Here is a 7,092-nt window from a genome sequence, read left to right as displayed (position 1 = left end):
GTGAACCCCACGGCAACCCATGGCAAAGCTACGTCTTCTCGATCACCTTTAGTCACTGGTCTCCTATTGCTTCATGGTGCCTATTGAGAAATTGCTACAATGAAGTAGAACCAGATGAAGTATTTAGAGAAAGAAAAAGAAAAAGGAGTCATTCATGTTATGTTGCACAAATATCTAAACTCATCAAAACCAATAACAAGTGCACTAATTAACCACGAAAAAGTAAACCAATATTATTGATGTTCTTGAATCAAAACCCCTAGGGGTTAGGAACTCATTGGCTAGGTATAGGTAGCTAAAATGGATATGATCTAGGTGTTACAAAAGACTTGAATAAATATGCCTATCATATATTTAGGTTATATATATTCAACAATTTGCTATATTGTCTTCTATATTCAACCATTCCCTTGATTATATGTCATATTACATTATTAGAAGTACTTTTTTATGAGAATCAACTACTGAAGTAGGCATGCCTTCATCTATGATGTAGATTGCTACTTATCAAAAATCATATACTTTGATTTTCAATGCTTTAAGTGTCAAACAATAATTTTCCTTTTTATCAATAAAAGGCATGCCATGAGCATAAGACATAGCAACAAGATTAGGGTTTGGTACAACACTTTGTCCATTACTCAATTTTCATGGCACACAATGGCATGAAAAGTAATATATGGACAAAACAATAGACTAACAAAAGAAATTTCATTATTGAAAAGGAATATAATGATCTAAAAATCAATTATATCTTATAAACAAGAATATAAGGATAAACCCTGACATAGATTACAATCCTAAGATATTAAGAGTTGAAAACAAGAAATTCAAATAAATAAAAATAAAGAAATACACATTTTCAGGAAGGAAATAAAATTCATCTAATCTATATGTCACTATAAACTTCTCATATGGCACCATGAATTTACAAATCCACATAAAAGGACATTATATATACATATATACATACATGTATTGATACATATATACATACATATATATACATACATAAATACATATATACATGTATATATATTTATATACATGTATATATGTATGTATATATACATATATACATACATATATATATACATATATGCATACATACACACACACACACACACACACACACACAAACACACACACACACACACACACACACACACACACACACACACATATGTATGTATGTATAGATCGAACACACACAAACAAGACTCTCAAACTATTGGCAAGGGCACAGATACATTGAATAAGAATCGTAGGTTGGCTACGAATATTATCATTGTTAGAGATTTATATAGATCAATGCAGGTGCAAGCAAGACATGCAATACATTCAGATTGCATCATATATCATAAATTGTGGGGGATATACTTGAGATCGTCATTTCTATAATATTGTAGAGGATAACAATAACCAAAATTATTTCAAGACAATGATTGTGATGCAATTGGTCGAAGTTCTCTAGTTTGTTATCTCTAGCATAATAATTCCTAGATTGTCTCTAGAAATCAATTGAAGCTTCCATTCATGTTTCTCCTTTAGCGGTAAATGGATCCAGGATCGCAAAAAACCCTCTTTCACATCCCTGGTAAAATTACATGGAGACAACATAGGATATGCACATGTTAACTCGGCACCTGTCCGACTCACTGTCTTCAACAATTTTTCATGAAAACATAAAGCTCGTCAATCATCATGAAAAGAAATTGTAAATCTCAAAGAAGTTAAACAGTGGAGGAAAGGTGTCAGTCTAGATTTGGAAAAGCTCATCTTCTCTATGTGATAATTATGTCTGGCCACCAATCATAAAAGAAAAAAGATTTTCTTTTATGTCAAGTCCTCAGTCTAATTTAAAAAATTTGATGGCATTCACAGAAGAAACTAATGGTGCTCGAAAATGAAAAATCAATTAAACACAAGGGCTCAGATAAAACCTAACCTGTAGATGGCTCTGTATCCATATCAAAACCCTAGCAAAAGAAAGGAAAAATAGGTCGAAACATGTGTTGATCCTCCTTCCTACAAATACTCTCACCCGCAACATTCATTAATGCTATCAAAATAGTGAATTCGTTCTCTATCTTAGATAAGACAAATAGTTTGATTCAATCGATCAGGAAGCGATTAAATGTCCTAAAAATAGAAATCATTTAGGAAAAGATGTCGGCAAGAGGTGCAAAGAAGTCAAAGCCTCAGATTCTGTCAAAATCCAAGGAAAATAGCAATGCTCGAGTAATTTTGGAGTCGAAGCAGGGTTTTTACAGCTCTCGGCCGATCATTTTCTCTACTTTGAATCTTGAAAAACAAATTCATTTATTTAACCTTACCAATTATGCAGATAAAGATAAAAAGACTTTGTTCTCCCAACAGACAATATTTCTATCAGATTCCTTCTCGAAGCCCCCGAATCTAATTAAAAGTCACCCTCCCTTTCCTTTTCCTAAAATCTATATCCCGCCTCATCACAGGAGTCCCACCTTAAAACATCCTATTTAGCCTAAGAAATAGCCACCCATGGTACCAAAACACATCTCACCCAAATATGAAGAAAATATCATTATTAATAGTAATCAGAATAGTGAAGATCATTGGCAAAAATGCCAAAATGTTGGTATCTTTGCATTCTGTAATGGACCTAAATAAGAAATGTTCAATCTCATAAACTAGTTAGAGTAATTCTATTGAAACCTAGTGAGTATTTCTCACCATTCTGATAGATTAGTGTATATTCATTGCATTAATGAATATGTTAAAAAAGATTTTCTTTATTTTTATGATTGTTACTTCAAAGGAATTGTTGTTAAATTCTTTGAGTGGATTCCAAATTGTAAGGAAGAAAGGCTAGACTTTTTTATTCCAACTTGGACAACCCTTCAATCTCTTCCTCCAAAATTAATGCATATAGAAACTATCAAGAAGCTAGGGTTTTCTATGGGTGATTTGATTGGTACAGATGCATCTTTTAAATACTGTAATAATGTCAAACTCTTGATAAACTATAAAGTAAATATCATGGAATTCAAATTTATTAAATTAATAAAAAAACACAACTATGTATAACTTAAATTGCCTTAGAACTGAGGGTAAAAATTTAGAAATAATTAGATTGAATGATGAGAGGAAAATCATTTTTAAAAATATTCAACTTACTCCAAATCTTGAAAACACCTTTCCTACGATAAACATCAAAAATCATAGAGAGCACCAGAGGAATGCCATTAATGAGAAAAACCTCTTGAAGACAACTCTAGATTCAGTAGGGATAGCAGAACCAGATATTGAAGATGGTACAACAAGAAAAGATAAGTTTTCTCGATCAAGCTCTACCACTAATACTAATAACAGCTCACTTTGTATTCCCAAGAAAGATTTGGAAAAAGTGGTAGAGTTAACACATGAGGGTCTATAGAAGACAGAAAATGGGAAATCAGGAAGTTTAGTGAACAACAAAGGATCTAATAAAATGTTAAGTGTAGAGGTCAATAAAGGAATCAGCCCTAATGAACAAAGTATGGGTGAGGATCATAGACCCAAAGATCAAGATCACTCCAAAATTAAAGAAATTTTTATACAAGATATGGATAACATAAGGCAGTAGAGTACAGGGATCAGCAAGAAAGAGGTTAAAAAAAGAACAAAGAAAGTAAAGAAGGGCAAAAGAAACAAATTAATCAATGAGGAAGGTAAATCATTAGGTAAAAAGTCAAAGGCCTTGGATAACTCAAGCAGTAGTATTGAAGTTTTAGAAAATAACTTATTTTTCTCTAATGAAGGCTCTGAATTGGTAAAGCCCATATATACAGAAGGAAAATTGGAGACTCTACAACAACAAAAAGAAGAACATTTATGGGAGAACAAAATCCCCAGTAAAAAGGAAATAAATAGATTCACAAAATTTTGGCAAACTCCACCTACTAGTAAAGAATCCCCAAGCATGATACTAGTGAGCAAAAGGTAAAGGAAAGCATCTATAGCAAGAATACTAGAACTATAACACAGGACTTTCATGACTTTTTGAACAATGATATGATCAAGGATGTAGACTTGGAAAAGGAAATTTCAGATGAGATTGAGAAAGAAAACTTGGCACTATTAACTGATGAACTAATCCAAGTATTCAACTTTGAGAATATAGACAAGAGCAGTGAATCACAAAAAGAGAGATTATTGCAGAGAATTTAAAAACTTGGTGGAGATGATTATACTTTTGAAAACTTAAAAAGATATCTATTAAGCATAGAAGAAGAAGACAAGAATAGTAAATACATACAGAATTCTAAGTATAAATAAATGATAGAACAAGGCAATGTGACCAAGGAAGGCAATGTCAGAAAGATTCTAGATAAAGATGATAAATCTACCAAGGATCAGATGACCATTGCAGAACAATTATTGCAAGAGCTAGAAAATGAAGAAAAAAATGAGACAGAAGGAAAACAATCTGAAATCATCTTAAATGCATAGGAGAACATAGAGCAGTTGGGTATTTTAATGAACCAAGAAGAGATAAATGTCCCTAGATATGGTAAATTGAAAGCTAAAAGAGGTAGGAAATCATTTAAGGAACTTAGAGAAGCAGATGAGCAGGCAAAAAAGCAGCAAAAGATTAGTCAATTATTTAATCCAAGGAAGGGGAAGATCCTTCCCAAGTCAACGTGAATATCTCTACTTGGATGCTAGGGGTTTAAATGCTCCTAGCAAGAAACAACTACTAATACAAAGCCTAAAACAATTTGAATCTGAAATTATAATGTTACAAGAAACTAAATTGAATAAGGAAGAAGGAGTCAAGCATGATAACAAATTAGGCAGCTAGAATGTTAACCTACAAGAATCCAGAGGAGCTTCAGGAGGTTTAGGCCTAATATGGAATCCTAGGAAAGTTACCCTTAATATTTTAAATTCAAATAATTCCTAGATGAGCAGTAGAGTAAAAAGCTTTAAAACTAGCATACAGTTCATCTTAGTAAATGTATATGGTCCAATCTACAACATAGATTTAAAAAAATCCTATGGGAGGAAATTAGTATGTTTATTAATGAACATAGTAATGAAATTGTTCCTTTAGGTGGTGATTTCAATACTATCTTAAACATAGAGGAAAAAATTGGAGGCTTACAACAAACCACCCAAGCAACTAAGGATTTTTAAAATTGGGTTGAAGGTAATAATCTAACTGATGTTCCTATAAATAATGAGAAATACACTTGGAACAATAAAAGTCAAGATTTCTCCTGTAAAGCTGAGAAATTGGATAGATTTTTTATCAAAGGAGAACTCAGTGATTTTAATTTCAACATCCAATCCTCAATTCTACCAATAGTGGGATCAGATCACTACCCTGTTCGAATTGTTTTATCTGAACCAAATAAACCTATTAGGAATCCTTTTAAGTGCAAAAAAATGTGGTCTGTAGACAAAAACTTTATGGAACTTATTAGAGATTGGTGGAAGCAAGGCAATTTTAAAGGTTCGAAAATGTATATCTTTGTTTCCAAGATGAAAATTATCAAAGTAAATATACTTAAATGGAATAAAGAACATTTCAATAACATATTTAGAGAAAAATAGATATTGAGGAAAGATTGAAAGAACTAAATATCGAAGTAACTAAAAAGGGGATGAATAATAATAGCTTTTATTTAGAAAAAGAATTACTTGCTAAGAAGGAAACTACATTGGCAAAAGAAGAAATCTTTTGGAGACAAAAGTCAAGAGAAAAATGGTTGAAGAAGGAGATCGAAACACAAAAAAAATTCATAATAGTACACTTCACAAAAGAACAATTAACAAAATAGTAAAAGCCAAAGATCCTTTGGGCATGTAACCATAGAAAATCCTGATAAAATAGCCAAGATTTGCGTGAGACACTTTCAAAATATTATAAATAACTTTGATATCTCAAATATGGTAGCTCAAGAAAAAATCCTTGGAGACATACCTAAAGTGGTCTCGCTAGAAGAAAATAGAATGTTAAACAAACCCATCACTATGGAAGAAGTTAGATCAATGTTATTCAGCATGAATCCTGATAAATATCTAAGACCTGATGGATTCCAGGCTTTCTTCTACCAAAAATGTTGGGATATAATCGGTTTAGATCTTTGGAAAGCCATTGAAGCTTCATGAAATGGTGGATCATTATTATCTTAAATTAAATTTACTTTTCTTACCCTAATACCTAAAAAAGGGGATCTTAAAAATCTAGGGGACTTCAAACCTATTTCTTTATGTAATACTATATATAAAATCTTATCTAAGATCTTAGCTAATCAGCTTAAACCGATTCTTTCTAAGCTTATATCCAAAGAAAAAATAGGTTTTATCCTAGGCAAATCAATCCTAGATAGATTACTAATTATTCAAGAAACAATTCATTCAGCCAATAAGAATAAAGTGGCAAGCATGTTCTTGAAACTAGATATTCAAAAAGCATACAACATGGTTGATTGGAGGTTTTTATGTAAAACTTTAGAAGCCTTTAGATTCTCGCATCAATGGATTAATCTTATCTACCAATGTATTTCTACAACTAAACTTCTAGTCCTCATTAATTGAACACCTAAAGGCTTTTTTGAAACATCAAGAGGCTTAAGACAAGGAGATCCCTTATCTCCATTTCTATATATGATTTTGGTAGAAGCCTTTGGGAGAGAAATAACCAAAGCACATACTGGGGGGAAAATAAATGGTATCATTGTAATTGAAAATGTTCCCAATATTACCCACTAGCAATATGCAGATGACACTATTTTGTTGTTAACCATATTGTGAGTTGCCAATGTTTTGAATTTTTCCTAAACTGTCCATCTAGTTATTGAAGCTTCTTATTGTCACTTTGTGTCCTCCAGACCATTGAAAACATTGTATAAAGCCTTCTGAAGCTTCCCATCATTCCTTCTGATTGTCTGAACCTCTTTGAACCACTTTGAACCTTAGTTCAAAGTAGTTCAAAGCAGTTCAATCAAAAGGTTTTTATGTTGACCTTTGTCTTCTATAGGTAATTCACATAAGACTACAAAGTGTTCTTTTGAACTACTTCGAACCCCTTTGAATCTTGGTTCAAAGCAGTTCAAAGCGGTT

The sequence above is a fragment of the Cupressus sempervirens genome, chromosome 11 (genome assembly GCF_028749045.1).
Source record: "Cupressus sempervirens isolate cs-2001-9-10 chromosome 11, ASM2874904v1, whole genome shotgun sequence".
Taxonomy (NCBI): Eukaryota; Viridiplantae; Streptophyta; class Pinopsida; order Cupressales; family Cupressaceae; genus Cupressus; species Cupressus sempervirens.
Note: the sequence above shows the minus strand (reverse complement) of the source record.